This window comes from Vicia villosa, unplaced genomic scaffold, assembly GCF_029867415.1.
Source record: "Vicia villosa cultivar HV-30 ecotype Madison, WI unplaced genomic scaffold, Vvil1.0 ctg.001263F_1_1, whole genome shotgun sequence".
In the NCBI taxonomy this organism is placed as follows: domain Eukaryota; kingdom Viridiplantae; phylum Streptophyta; class Magnoliopsida; order Fabales; family Fabaceae; genus Vicia; species Vicia villosa.
In genome coordinates, this window is record NW_026705553.1 from 294,662 (window position 1) to 310,551 (window position 15,890).

Here is a 15,890-nt window from a genome sequence, read left to right on the forward strand (position 1 = left end):
GGTCGGTCTGTCCGGCCAGTGTTGTCTAATGTTGTTTAATTCCTCAGTATGTGATAAGTGTGTGGAGCACTTTCAGTACTTGTTGTGCCTCTAGTCGGTTGTATGCAGGAGTGGTTTGAAGCCAAGTGGGGGAGAACATATGCTTCTCGGATATGTTTCAGTTGCAAGATGTTAGTATGCTACTGAGGGCAGCAGTACTAGTGTTGTTGGAATTTGTTGTTTTCTGAAGTGAAGGCGACTTGGACTTAAGACTTCGGTTGTTAATCGAGTTGGAGTGTCTCGGAGTAGATTTTGGTTATTTCTAAGGAATGGAATTTAGAGAGTTGTGATGCTCTAACGCTACTGATGGACTGTGAAGTTGTTGTTTGAGTAGCCTTGTGTAAGGTGTCTTTGTTGGATCAGTGATTTAGGAAAGTTTTGTGGTAGACTTTGTTGTAGGAGTTATTGACGTTGTTGGAAACGTTTTGGAACTCGAGTAAGAATTAGGAGTATGAAGAGTTGAGTAGGATCTCGGGAATTTTATTCTTGGGATTTGTTAGAAGTGTTTTGGTACGTAGCTACTGGACGTCGGTGTTAGCTGGTTCAGATGATCTTGGGAAATTTATGAATTATGGAATCATAGTGCTTCTGTGCTATGAGCAAAAGTTGGAAAAGAATATTATTAATGTTAGTACTGATAGTTTATACTCTATTATGATTGTCGGCTACCTATTGACAAATTGAGGACTTGATCACCCTTAATCTCTTGTTGATAGTAGACGGAATCGTATTGGATGTGATAGGCTTATCTGGCTAGGTTGATAATATTGGAAGTGAATGAGTCGGTGCAAGGTGGTACGACGTTGTTTATGTTGTCGACGATTTTGGATGTTCTTGAAGAAGAGCAATTTTGGGAATTGCGGATAGTTGTGCATTTGTATAAGTGTTTCTTGAAGCTTTAATTGATTCATCGTTGAAAAGAGGAATTCTGTCTTGGAGTTCTGTTTTGACGGATTTAGTTCCTAGAACTATTGTTGTGTCGAGGGTTCCGTATCGGATGCCAACTTCTGAGTTGGAAGAGTTGAGGAGTCAACTTAAGGATTTTCTTGAGAAGAGGTTTGTTCGTTCGAGTGTGTCGCCGTAGGGTGCACGTGTTTTGTTGGTTAAGAAGGAAGGTTCTATCAGGCTTCGTGTCGATTTTAGACAATTGAGAAAAGTGACAATTAAGGAAAAGTATCCACTTTCGAGGATTGATATTTTGACGGATCAAGTTGGTTGGATCTTGTTTGTTTTGCAAGTTTGATTTGAGGTATAGGTATCATCAGTGTGAAGATGATCATGCTAAGTATTTGAAATTGTTTTGTCCGTGTTGGGAAGAAGAAGTTGTTTGCAAAGTTTCCTTATGTGAGTTTTTGGTTGAGTGAAGTGAATGTTCAAGGGGTAAGTGGAGGTTTATGCTTTTATGCAAGTTAAGATTTTTGAAAGGATTTATCTGTCACAAGATTTAGAGTTGGCAGTTGTTATTTCTGTTTGGGAAATTTGAAGGCACTAATTATTCGGATCGAGATTTGTGTGTGTAAGTGACTACAAGAGTTTGAAGCATTCGTTTGATCAGAACGAGTTGAATATGAGAACCATTGCATACGTCTATGTCGATAATTCGAGTATTGTGATTGTTGAAACAGTTCTGAGATTTGAGTTTGGTTCGTAAAGCGACTTCTTCAGGTGTTGAGCTTTTATGTGGAAGCTTACTTATGGTATTCTTGATGAGATTAGAAAAGGTCAGAAATCGGATTTGAATGGGTTGATAAGATGACATTTATTAGTCAAAGGTAAAGATGGTGATCTTCGGATTGATAAGAGCAATATCATGGGATGTCATGATCAAGTTTGTATTCCTAATGTTCGGATTCGAAAAGAGGACTTTGGATGAAGTGCGTCGTAGTGATTTGAGTATTCATCCTGATGCTACTAAGAGATATCAAGATTTGAGAAGGTCATTTTTAGTGGCATGGTAATGAAGAAGGATATGAAGGGATTTGTTTATTTATGTTTGACTTGTCTGGAGTCGTCTGGTTTCATGTAACTGTTATCCATTCCTGAGTAGAAGTGGAATAGCGTTTCTATGGATTTTGTTTCTGGTTTGCCGAGGACGTCGAGTAATTGTGAGGCGATTTGGGTCATTGTGGATATATTGACGAAATCTGCTCACGTTATTTCGATAAGAATGGATTAACCGATGGAAGTACTGGCGAGTGGTATGTTGATAAAGATGTTTGTTGGTTTGTTTGTTTGCATGGTGTTTCGAAATGTATTGTTCAGATTGAGATCCGAGGTTTATTTTTGAAATTTTGAGAAGGTTCGCAAAGTACATTGGATAATACAAAGACTTTTGTCTGGTGTGCAAGCTGACACAGCAGATTAAGAGGTTGAGTATGTTAAGAGAGAACAATGAGTTTCTGGTGAATACTAGAAGGAGCTGGAAGATGGTTATGGAATTGGTAAATCTGTTTGTTGTGGGAAATCAGAGTGCGCATCGGAAGCGTGAAATGACACGGTTCGTATGGGTATGAATTGTTAAAGTTCAAATTGTGGACAGTGGATGTGGTAGGAATTATAAGACCACCAGATGTTTTGGTTACATGTTTGACTGCTATGTCTTGGCATGGTTATTTTGATGTTGTGCGACCGGGTTGTTGTCTATGTCTTGATTATTTCTTGTGTTTTGGTGTTAGTCGATGAGTGCATTGTATGGGCATTGCATCTCGTTGTCGTTGTTGTGTTTTGGTTGTTTTGCTTTTAGCAAGAGTGATTCGTTGTTGGTGCTGATTGTGTCGTTGCTTCCGTGGCTTGATAGTTGGTTAGTCAGATGCGAGAGCGTATCCAAGTTCGTTTGTGTTTGGGATATTTCCGAGGACGGAAATCTTCTAAGTGGGGGAGAGTTGTAACGCCCGGAAAATAAGTATATACTTGATTTGGACGTTTGTGACGTTTATTGGAATTGTACCGTTTTTGGAGTTGTTTCAGTCGGTATTAGTTCGGGATGGCGGACTAATATTTAATTGAAGGTTTTCATATTTTTGGTACCGGAAATATTATTAAGGTAATATTCCGCGTTTTGGGGCGTTTGAACGATATTTGAGCGTAGGGGCATTTTAATCATTTCCGCGAGGAAGATATTTTCTTTATAAAGGAAAAAGATAGAAAGAAAAAGAAAGGAAAGAAAAAGGAAAGAAAGAAGAGAAAGGAAGAGAAGAGGAAAAGAGGAAAAAGTGGAGATTGGTGGATTCTCGACCGATTCGAGTTCCGATCGTTGCTATAGCAAGGTAAGGGGGTGAATCTAATTTATCTTGGATGTATGATTCTTATAGTTTTGTTTTTGTTTTTGTTCTTGTTCTTCTTGTTCCAATTTCCACAATTTTCTTGTGTGATCTTTGTTTGAATTAAGTTTGTTTGAGAATGATTGTATGATGATTAAATGATATCCTTGTTGTGTTATGGTGATTGATCATGCTTTCTTTTCCATTTCTATGGCTTGATTGAGTTTGGGTAAAAAGTTAGGTTTTGAGTTAGATTGATGAATTAACCGTGAAAAGCTTGATGTTAGGTTGTTTCTATGGTTTGTATGTGTTGTATTAGTGTTATAATGATGTTTAGGAGTGGTTTTGGTGGGTATAAGGGGCCTGGAACCGTTCTGGTGCGTTCTGGTTTTTTCTGGGTTTACGCAGGTCCGCTGAGCGGAGGTGGGTCCGCTGAGCGGAGGTCCTGTTGCAGAAAATCCTCTGCCCAGGTCCGCTGAGCGGAGCTGAAGCGGATGACAGCTTTTTTTGTTTTTCCAAAACTTTGAAACTTCATAACTCTTGAACCGTAACTCCGATTTTGTCGCCGTTCGAAGCGTTGGAAAGCTAACGCAATAACCTATATCATTATCTAATTAAATGATTCATAGGATGTAGTATCCTATCATCTTTATTAGGATTTAGTGATAGAACTATGTAGGGTTAACTTATGAAGTATGTTTATACTATCCAAACTTTGAAACCTTGTAACTTTTGATCCTTAGCTCCGTTTCGTACGCCGTTCGAAGTGTTAGGAAGTTAGTTGGATGTTCTATATGATAGTATAGGCTTGGTTAGATTGTTATTAGTTAGTGATGAGGTGTTGTTGATGAAAACACATAATTGTTTATATGCGCGATATGATTGGGAAATTATCATAGTGCTTGGTTGTAATTGATAATGATGTGTTGTGTGAATGTTATCGTAATGGTACGAGGTATGTGATTAGTTGTCGATAACATGAGATCATGTTCGTATGTGTTATGTATTAATGAATGTTCGTTCTTGATATGTGACGATGTTTGGTTGTTTGTTGTTAACATGATGTGTGGCCTTATGGCAAGTAATTGTTGTTATTACAACTTGTTGATGATGCATTGATGGAGTTGTGGGCCAATGGCCAATATTAATTTGATGTGTATAAGTGTGTTATACGTTCATCTATGCCGATGTGGCCAGTATGTTTGAACGGTGAATGTGTGCTGTGTGCTTATTAATGCCTGTGTGGTAATTATGGTGTGATGTAATTGATAACGATGTTATTAATTGGTGATGTATCCTTTTGGATAGAATATAAACGGTGTAACGTGGGTATGTGACCGTGTTATATTGTCGATGATGTTGTTGTCGTGTAATAGAGTCATATATTTGCACAGCATAACATTTCATTACGTTAATGGCGGAATGCTATTAGCAGGTGGCCTGTATTGGCAATTATTACCAGTGGGGGCTTAATGCTCGGTAAAAAGGTGTATTTGCCCTAGTGGCAAGAGGTCATCAGTGGGGGCTAAATGCTCGATGACGTTTAGTCGTAGCTTGATGCTCGACAAAGGTGTATTTTCCTGAGGGAAAGAAGTCCCAGCATAATGCTCGGCAAAGGTGTATTTGTCATAATGACAAGGGAGTTTTACTCCGGATTTGGTACCACATGCATATGCATAGTCGAGTCTCATTCATCATTGTCTGTCTGTATATTTTATGTTAACATTCATGTGTCACATTACTTATATATTGATTGTGGTTGAATGAGTGGATTACTTTGTTGTATGATCCTTGATGATACTTGTTGGCATTACTATAATTGTCATGCTTTCATTATGAATTATATTCTCACCCTTCTGCTGATTTGATGCTTGAGTGGCATCCTGCAGATTAGCCGCTTTGGGAGTCTTTTGGAAGAGGTAGTTCTCCAGTCGGTCTTGTCAGTTGCTCTGATACGTAACACCGGGGAGTCGGGAGTCTGTTGTTATTTATTTATATATGACTCTTTGAACATGTATATGTGATAATGTGTTGATGTGTATTGTAAACACTTTATTTTAGAAAACTCCTCTTGAGAGTGAGAGATATATGTATATATATATGTTCATATCTTCCGTGTGTTATGTATCATTTTATTGGCAGGTGTGTATGCTTTTGGCATCGTTGATGTCCGTTTATTTTCTAGGTGTTTGTTTGGTTACTTAGTGTAACATCCTAATTGTGTTGTATGAAATTTTTAATACTCTGATATTTTCTTGCCTAAATGCTTTGGGTAGAATTGGGGTGTTACATATACCAACCGCGACGACTTACTAGAACTATAGTAAGTGGGTTAGCTACAAACTACGAACCCTTGCTAGCACCATAGCAAGGTAACTATTTTCTACATAACAAACGGCGAACCCTCGCTATTACTAGCTACGTTCATTCATCACGTTAGTCCCTTGGCAGTGATCTCCTTCAAATCTTCTCGTTAATTAATATCATCTCCGGCAGCAAATAGGGATTTATTTTCCCTGGTCACAAGATGCTTCAATTGGGTTTATCACGTTAGTCCCTCGACAGTGATCTTCTTCAAAACTTCAATAACAAACAAGGTTCTATTTTTCTTTTCCAAAATTACTAACTTCAACTAACATAACTAACAATCATGCATCATTCAATTAACATACCTCATTCATACATAACGCATATGCATACATTGCTCTCATTTATTTTGAGAAGCTTACTGCATCATACATCGCATGCATCATAACATTGCATAAAATTCAGGTTGCCTTTTTTAGGCCGTGTTACAACCAAAACACAGGGGTCCCTTTCAAAAGTACCTGCTTCACATCCAAGAAAAAGAGGGGTATTTACCTCAGATGGCATCTCTAAGCCCATCTCCCGCAGAAAATCCTTCCCGACAAATACAAATTTTAGGGTATTCTCAGTGTTCAATCATCTTCTACCTTTAGATCACGATAGGCAGACGTGCCTATCTGACTCTTCAGGTTTAAGAAGATTGAACAGGGGCAGCTGTCATACCCCAAAATTTACCCGGTCATTTCATGTTTTTAATTCATCAAGGGTAAAAATTAAGAATCATGGGGTTTAACATTCCTATCGTCAAACCTGCGTTCTTATAGAATATCCTGAGTTAAAATGGGGGTTAAAGTTAGAAGGTGCCCGAGCCCAGCCATCTATCCCGTTGTTTAGGCTTTTAGTCTGTTTCACAATTCATTATATGCCTTATGATTTTTTTTGTTTGATTATTAATTTTAATATTTGGTTTGATCATTTTTTATTATTTTAGATTAATTATTTTACTATCATTAGTTGATAAGAGAAAAAAATCAAATAATTATTATTTACTTTCTAAATATATATTATAATTCTAACTCTCATTATTTTATTTTTAAAAAAAAAACATTTGATCTCTTTTTTATTATTTCATTATAATACTATTTTATGTTTATTTTTATTTTTTTAAGAAGAATAAAAAAGGTTAGATATAGACAATAAGGATTTCTTACAAAGTGCAACCAATCAAACTTCTTCAAAAAGGAAACCATGGATTCAAGGAGATTTGGACCAAGATTGTTAACCTAATTCCCTATAATATATATGAACAATTCGGGTCAGTGCAGAGGGGATTTTTGGACAAGGTTTTGCAGCCAAGAACATCCTAACAAATTTCAAAAAAAAACTCAAGAAAACTCGAATTCGGTTTGGAGGATACAGAGGTTCTCAAGACAAATTAAAGATTGAAACACGTTCCTGGACATTTTCTGAAGCTAACCAAACAATCACCATCGGTGAGAACTTCGCAAATCGCTCCTACAGAGGACCACGGTTTGCAAAAATTTTTGATTTTTGATTACGGCAATTTACTTATCATAAACATGTTTCAATTGTATCATTGTGTTTAGAATGATATTTGCGAACTATCTGGATTGTTTAATTTATGTTTAGTTACAGATTGAAGGTTATGCCATTGATAGGGTTTAAGAGCTTCAAATTGGGATTTTTTGTTTAAGGAGAAATTAAGCCAAATCAATGAGCCCAATGGATTCATAAGGTTTACTATAGTTAATCCGGGTTATTTTTATGTATTTATTGACGCTAATTCGCAGGCTTGATGAAGGTATAGCTATGGCCATGAACAAAAATTGTAGCCATAAGTGTATGTTGTTTCAGAAAAACAAACGAGGAAGACAAGTATTGTAGGGCGCGCTGATTTTGTTTTAAAAAGCATTCATGTCGTTTAAGGGTTTATGTACGACGCGTTTCAGTTATTTAACAGCAACCGATCATGGAGCGAATGGCAAAGGGCGTGTATCTATCATTATCCAAGCCGGGGTTCGATCCCCACTGGAGGTAAATTTTTTTCAATTTCCTGGATGAGTGTTAGCAACGTGATCCAGAGTGCGCATGCTTATCACGCGCGCGTTGCACCCTTACTCATGCACTGTCAGATCTCACTGGAGGATCAGATCCACACATTAGAGCTTGCAGTCCACCATGGACTTTTCCAATGCGCCACACAGGATTCCTCACCAGGTTCTTTTGTTTTATTTGTTTTTTTTCATTGTTTTTATTTATTTATTTTATTTGTTTTTATTAGATTAAGTATTAGATTTAGTTAATTTGTCTAAATAGGGTTAATAATATAATTAGGATTAGGACTATAATTATTTTCGATTATTTTCCTCGATTATTCGAGTTAATTTATTTAATTATTTTTAATTATAAAAATCACAAAAAACCCTAGAGATAGGTTTATCAACGCATTAGGGTTTGTCCAATCCCATTAGCCTTTTTCAGCCATAATAATAAGATTTAATTTATTATTCGCTTCGATTAAATCAATTGATCGTGGTGGGTAATAATCAATTAATTGTCTAATTAATTAAATTCAAATCAAATATAAATTAAAATAACATTTATTTTGCTAAATGGTTTTAACCAAATCTATTGGTTACGATGATTAGCACTTCCTCTTCATCAAAATTCGTTATTATTTATAATCAAAACTATTGATTATGAGGGATAACGATAAATTAATAATTCTAAAATACATTCATTTGCTATTCGTGGTAATCGAATCTATCGATTATAGTGGTTAGCAATCCTCCCTTCAATTCGTTAGCCGTGGTAATCAAACCTATTGATTATCGTAACTAATGGTAACAAATTAAAATCAGGGTTGTACGCCCAACTCCAAAAAACACTTCCCAAATCTAAAACATTCAAAACACTTCAAATCAAACTACGGATTTTCATCCTTATTCAACTACGATAGGTAACTCAAAATACCTTCAAACACCTTCATATCAAATTCTAGGGCGTACAACCCTTTCCCGAACTACGTAGACTCTGATCCTCCATAAGGAGGTACGTAGGCACTTGGATAACCAAGGCGAGTCCCCTTCCCTCTAAATCTCATTTTTTCCCGTTTCATTTCCCTTAATTATTTAACCCTCGAAAGCATAAACCTTACCTTAATACTCTTAGCCATAAAACTGTTAACCTTAGATTCAAAGCCATAGGAAAGGATTGAGGGTGCCTAACACCTTCCCTCGACCCGAATATAGTATCTTACCCTGATCTCTTAACTGCGTAGGGTTTCCTATTCGCCCTTCAGAATAGGTGGCGACTCTAAAACCTTTATTTTTAGGGCAGGTTGCTATACGTGGAAATAAAGAAGTGGAGTTTCTAAAGTTGAAACGCGGAGGAGGACAATCTAGTGAGAGACCTTACGATATCAAGAGGAAACAATCCGGTTTTGGTAAGAAGCTAAGTGAGGGAGGGACTCCTACTCCACTTAAGTGTTTTGGGTGTGGTGTTGAAGGTCATCATGATGCTGAGTGTAACGAAGAGGTTTCTACTTGTTTCAAGTGTGGCAGGCCAGGCCACATGGCTGCTAATTGTAGAGCGGGTTTGAGGTTGACTTGCTACAACTGTGGAGAGCAAGGTCACATTAGTACCAAGTGTGACAAACCGAAGAAGGAACAAACGAAAGGAAAAGTACTTGCGTTGTCTGGTGCTAATACCATTACTAAGGATAAGCTAATCTGAGGTACGTGCTTTATTATTGATAATGATGCAACGTATTCATTTATTTCTGTGGATTGTACTAAGAGGTTGAATCTTGTGTTATCCGATATGCATGGAAGGGTGGTTATTGATACACCTGCTATGAGTTTTGTTTCTACTTCTTATGCGTGTTTGAATTATCTGTTGAGTATCTTTGGTAAAGATTTTGAGAATTGATTTAGTTTATTTTCGTGAGAGAAAGTTGATAAGAATTTTGGTATAAATTGTTTGGAGATGAAGCAAGTAATTGTAATCTTAAGAGGAATTTTGGATCTTGGTGTTTTAAGTAATTATGAGTGCGAGTTCTGAAGGAACACTATTATGGTTTAGTAACAACGGTTTAAGTTTCATTATGATTTTCTATTGTCTAGTGATAAATTGAGGACTTGATCACCCTTAATCTATTGTTGATAGAAAACGAGATCATATTGGACGAGATAAACTTCTCTTACTTACTTGGTATTGTGTAAAGCGACTAAGGAGAAGTTGAAGAGTCGAATTGAGGAGTTGTTGAAAAGAGGTTCATTTGTCTAAGTGTATGGTCATAGAGTTGCACTTGTTTTGTCGAGTAAGAAGAAGGAATGTCCTAATGAGGTAATGTTTTAAGGATGTTTTGATCCTAAGAGTGAAGATGATCATGCTGAGCATTTGAGAATTGTGTTGTCGGTGTTGAAAGAGAAGAGGTTGTTTGCTAGGCTTTCGAAGTGTGAGTTTCGGTTAAGGGAAGCGAGTTTCTTGTTTTGGCTAGTTATTACAAGAAGTTCATGGAGGGATTTTCTAAGTTATCTTTGTCGTTGACGTTGTTGACTAGGAAAGGTCAAGCTTTCATTTGGACTTCGCAATGAGAAGCGAATTTTCAAGAGCTTGAGAGAAGATTGACTTCTGCTCCTATTTTAATTTTGCCGAATCCATTGGAACCGTTTGTTGTGTACTGTGATGCTTTATTGTTGGGTTTGGGAGGTGTTTTGAGAAAAAGGGAAAGTGGTAGCTTATGTTCAAGGTAATTTTAAGTTCATGAGAAGAATTATTCGATGTATACATTGGAGTTGTTTATCGATGTGTTTGTTTTGAAACATAAGAGGCATTATTGTTTGGATCGAGAATTAAGGCACGTAGGGACTACAAGAGTTGAGAATGGGGTAAAGAAGATGGTTAGATTCTTGAGAGATTAGGATTTTGGTTTGAATTACCATCTTGGAAAAGCGAATGTTGGAGCCGATGCATTGAGTAGGAAATCATTTCATATCTCTATGTTGAGGATTCAAGAGTTGAAAATTGTTGGAACAGTTTTCGAGAATTGAGTTTGGTTGTGAAGCGACGTCTTCTTGTGTTAAGCTTAGTATTGTTGAAGCCTACGTCTGGTGTTCTTAACGAGATTAGAGAGAGTCAGAAATTGGATTGCAATTGGTTGACGAGATGACATTGATTAATCAAGGTAAAGGTAATCACTTTCGGATTGACGAGATTAGAGTCATGAAAGGTCGTGATCGAGTTTGCATTTCTGATACTTCGAAGTTGGAAAAGAGAATTCTGAATGAAGGACATCATAATGGTTTGAGTATACATCATAATGCTACTAAAATGTAACAATATTTGAGGAAAATGTTTAGTGGTAAAGTATGGAGAGGGATATGGTAGAATTGTGTATATGAGTTGGACTTGTCAGAAACCGTTTAGTTGGTACAACAGTTATCTATTCCCGAGTGGAAGTGGGATTGTATTTCTACAAATTTTGTTTCAGGTTTGCCGAGAACGTCGAGTAATTGTGAAGCGATTTGGATTATTATGGATAGACGGACAAATGTGTTCATTGTTTTTTGTGATAAGGATGGATTATTTGATGGAAATACTTGCTAAGTTGTACATCGAGAGGATTGTGTGTTTGCATGGTATTCCGTCAAGTATTGTTTTGGATAAAACTCCGAAGTTTTCTTTTGTATTTTGAAGAAGTTCGCAGAGTGATTTGAGATTAGAAGAGAAAGTACTTGAAGGTTGAATGAAGGATTTGTACTTGGGGTTAGTTGCTTGAAGAGAATTTTCGAGGACGGAAATCTTTTAAGTGGGGGAGAGTTGTAACATCCCGATTTTTATTAGCTATTTATTTAATTAGTTTTATTTGGTGTTTTACTAATTATTCATGCTATTCAATTATTTAGTATGATATTATTTAATTTGAGATTTGTGCTAATTGGATTAATTGAATTATTAGTAATATTATGAGATATTAGTTGATGAGCCTAATTTAGTTAGAAAGAATAGATTGTGGGTTAAGCCCATTTATGTGAGAAAGATAGTAAGAGAGAAATTAGGTTAGTTCTCATAACATTCAATTTGGAGAAAGAGGTTAGAGAGAAAGAAGAGAAGAGGAAGAGAAGAGGGTTGTGAGATTCTTGAAGATTGGAGGAGTTTGATTAGAGGTAGGGGTTTGAATCCAAGTTCTTATAGTTTACATGTTTGGATAATGTGTTGTTTGTGTAACCTTTCATATCCTAATTTCATAGTTTTGGAAATGTTAGGGTTTATGATAAAACAATGAGATTTTATGATTTGTTCATGTTTAAAGTGTTGTATGAATGACCCATGGTTAGAAACATGATTAGGAACATCATATGTGTGCCAATTTTGCTTTTAATTGATGTATGGATTGTGTTTGGGTTAATGGGTGTTGTATGAGAGGAATGGGGAAGAAAATGGTGATTTTCTGAGTTATACGCAGCATAGGTCGACCTACACAGAGGTTTGCGTCGACCTGTGCAGCCTAAAAGGCAAAAATCTCGGATTTCTGATGAATGCGTCGACCTATTGGGTCAGCATGCGCATACCCGAGGGTGGCAGGAGTTCAATGCGTCGACCTATGTTTTCCAGGCGTCGACCTACTGTTTTTCCAATTTTTGACAGATTTTGTAACGATCATAACTTTTGATCCGTAACTCCGTTTTATGCGCCGTTCGAAGCGTTAGAAAGCTAATGAGATTTTCTACATGATAGAGTAGGTTTGAATGGCATTTGTTTAATTTAATTATGAAGTTAATTAAAAATAACATGTAATTATATATGTATGTTATGGATGAATCTTGTATGATCAATGTTCATGGATGCCTTATGAGATGTTAATACCATGAATTATGTAATTGAAATCTAAATGCTAATTGATGTGTGATATTGGATTGAATTTCATGTTGTGTAATGTTGTGCAAAGTTGTAAAGATGTGATTATGTAGTTTAAGAGATAGAGAGATCGTCTTAAATGCATGAGTCTTGTTTTGTTGCACACGTACACAAGCTTGAGTCTTTGAAAGTGGCAATGTTGGGTAATCTCGCGAAGGTTATTTACTTGTCCCAAACCTAACGAGTATGGGGTTTGAAAGCTTAACAAGTATGGGGCTTTGAGGTGTTTATCTAGTCCGTAGAGAGTGACAATCGGCATGACCGGAAATGATAACGGAGGGATCCACATGCATATCGCATTGAGTCACACTTGAGTCGCACGTGTCGGTGTGAAATGTTGTTGTTGGTGTGATTTATGTGATATGAATTGTGTGGAATTATGTTGGTGGATATGCATATATGTGGATTTATGATTCATTTGATATGAATAATGGTTGTGTTACGAATGTGATATATGTGATTGAAACATATGTGATGTAGATGCGAATTTATATGTACTAATGATATATGTATATATGTGTGGATATGTGAATCATGTTTGATTGATGATGATACATGGGTAAGAGAAGTGATTACATGTATACTTGTAATATTAATGATACGATTCTAATGATGTAAACATATTCTATGATGTTTTGTGAAATGGGATAGAGATGAATATGTGCATTTGGTGATATATGTTCATACTTGCAATACATCGGTGAATCTTATACATGTCTATATAGTTGGAAAAACATGTATATGTGATTATGTGATGATAACTTGTATATTTAGAATATGATTATGTTTAAATACAATTGTTATTCTGTGAATGTTGTCAAAAAGGATATGTACTTAGAATCCATATGTTGTTGAAATATGATTATGTATATTGTTTAGGAATCATGTATGATTATGTGGAATTGAATGAGCTAGGTTGTATGACATGAACATGTGAATCTTGATTAATCGTATATGATGCATCTTTATGTGAAGAGTGAAGAATTCTTGAAATGTATTCTTGTTGTGTTTTACATTTCCCATATTATGTTTACCTATAAGAAGTTGAATTCTCACCCTTCTGTTTGAGTGTTGCCCTTTGTTGGTAACGTGCAGGTTTCGTGGATAGCGATGCTTCGAAGGAGGCTTAGCCTAGGGATTAGATCTTTGTAAGGTGTCGTGACTAAGTAGTCACTTGTGCTCTGGTCATATGTAACACATGGGGTTGGGTTTATATTTTATGACTCGTTGTTATAAGATATTTGTTTACTCGTATTGTATTTAGTATTTGAATACGTTATTTTGTTGATGAATGGCCTTGAGCCGAGATGTTGAGATATGGTGGATGATGTATGGGAATCATTCGTTTTGACCATTTATTTGATGAGATGATTATTCCGCTGTGGTTTGCATGTTGTTTTAAATCCCGTGTTATTTGGAAATGACCATTGCATGTTTAAAGATAAAATGTTTTGTTCTATTTTAAAAAATGTGTAACGCCCTCGTGAGATGCATGCTTCTTTACTCTGATTTACGCAAATATATACCTTATTTGTTTAGTATAGAATTGGGGGTGTTACATAATGGTATCAGAGCACGGTCGGTCAGTTGGCCAGTTCATTTATGTTTTCCTATCCTTTTGTATTGGATTTGTGAATTTGACACGATCAATACTATTTGTTTGTCGGTCGTTGGATGTCTTAGGATAATGGCTGCAGGAAGGAATGTTGACATTGATGTTGAGGCGGTGATGAGGTTGACTGATGCGATTGGACAAGTGCCGCAAGAAATGCCGGTTATGGAGGGGAGGATAAGTTATGTGCTTTTGGAGACTTCCTAAGGTGCAATCCGCCGACTTTTGAAGGAAAGTATGGACCGGACAAAGCACATGCATGGATGAGAGAAATGGAAAAGATTTTTCAAATCATGAATTGTACGGATGTACAGAAGGTGCAGTTGAGTACTCACATGCTGACGAAAGAAGCTGACGATTGGTGGAGTAATATTGTGCGGAGATTTGAAAGAGAAGGTATTGAAGTCACTTGGACTCTTTTTCGTGATGAATTTTTGGAAAACTATTTTCCAGAAGATGTGCGTGGAAATAAAGAAGTGGAGTTTCTAAAGTTGAAACGCGGAGGAGGACAATCTAGTGAGAGACCTTACGATATCAAGAGGAAACAATCCGGTTTTGGTAAGAAGCTAAGTGAGGGAGGGACTCCTACTCCACTTAAGTGTTTTGGATGTGGCGTTGAAGGTCATCATGATGCTGAGTGTAACGAAGAGGTTTCTACTTGTTTCAAGTGTGGCAGGCCAGGCCACATGGCTGCTAATTGAAGAGCGGGTTTGAGGTTGACTTGCTACAACTGTGGAGAGAAAGGTCACATTAGTACCAAGTGTGACAAACCGAAGAAGGAACAAACGAAAGGAAAAGTACTTGCGTTGTCTGGTGCTAATACCATTACTAAGGATAAGCTAATCTGAGGTACGTGCTTTATTATTGATAATGATGCAATGTATTCATTTATTTCTTTGGATTGTACTAAGAGGTTGAATCTTGTGTTATCCGATATGCATGGAAGTATGGTTATTGATACACCTGCTATGAGTTTTGTTTCTACTTCTTATGTGTGTTTGAATTATCTGTTGAGTATCTTTGGTAAAGATTTTGAGAATTGATTTAGTTTATTTTCGTTAGAGAAAGTTGATAAGAATTTTGGTATAAATTGTTTGGAGATGAAGCAAGTAATTGTAATCTTAAGAGGAATTTTGGATCTTGGTGTTTTAAGTAATTATGAGTGCGAGTTCGGAAGGAACACTATTATGGTTTAGTAACAACGGTTTATGTTTCATTATGATTTTCAATTGTCTAGTGATAAATTGAGGACTTGATCACCCTTAATCTATTGTTGATAGAAAACGAGATCATATTGGACGAGATAAACTTCTCTTACTAACTTGGTATTGTGTAAAGCGACTAAGGAGAAGTTGAAGAGTCAAATTGAGGAGTTGTTGAGAAGAGGTTCATTTGTCTAAGTGTATGGTCATAGAGTTGCACTTGTTTTGTCGAGTAAGAAGAAGGAATGTCCTAATGAGGTAATGTTTTAAGGATGTTTTGATCCTAAGAGTGAAGATGATCATGCTGAGCATTTGAGAATTGTGTTGTCGGTGTTGAAAGAGAAGAGGTTGTTTGCTAGGCTGTCGAAGTGTGAGTTTCGCTTAAGGGAAGCGAGTTTCTTGTTTTGGTTAGTTATTACAAGAAGTTCATGGAGGGATTTTCTAAGTTATCTTTGTCGTTGACGTTGTTGACTAGGAAAGGTCAAGCATTCATTTGGACTTTGCAATGAGAAGCGAATTTTCAAGAGC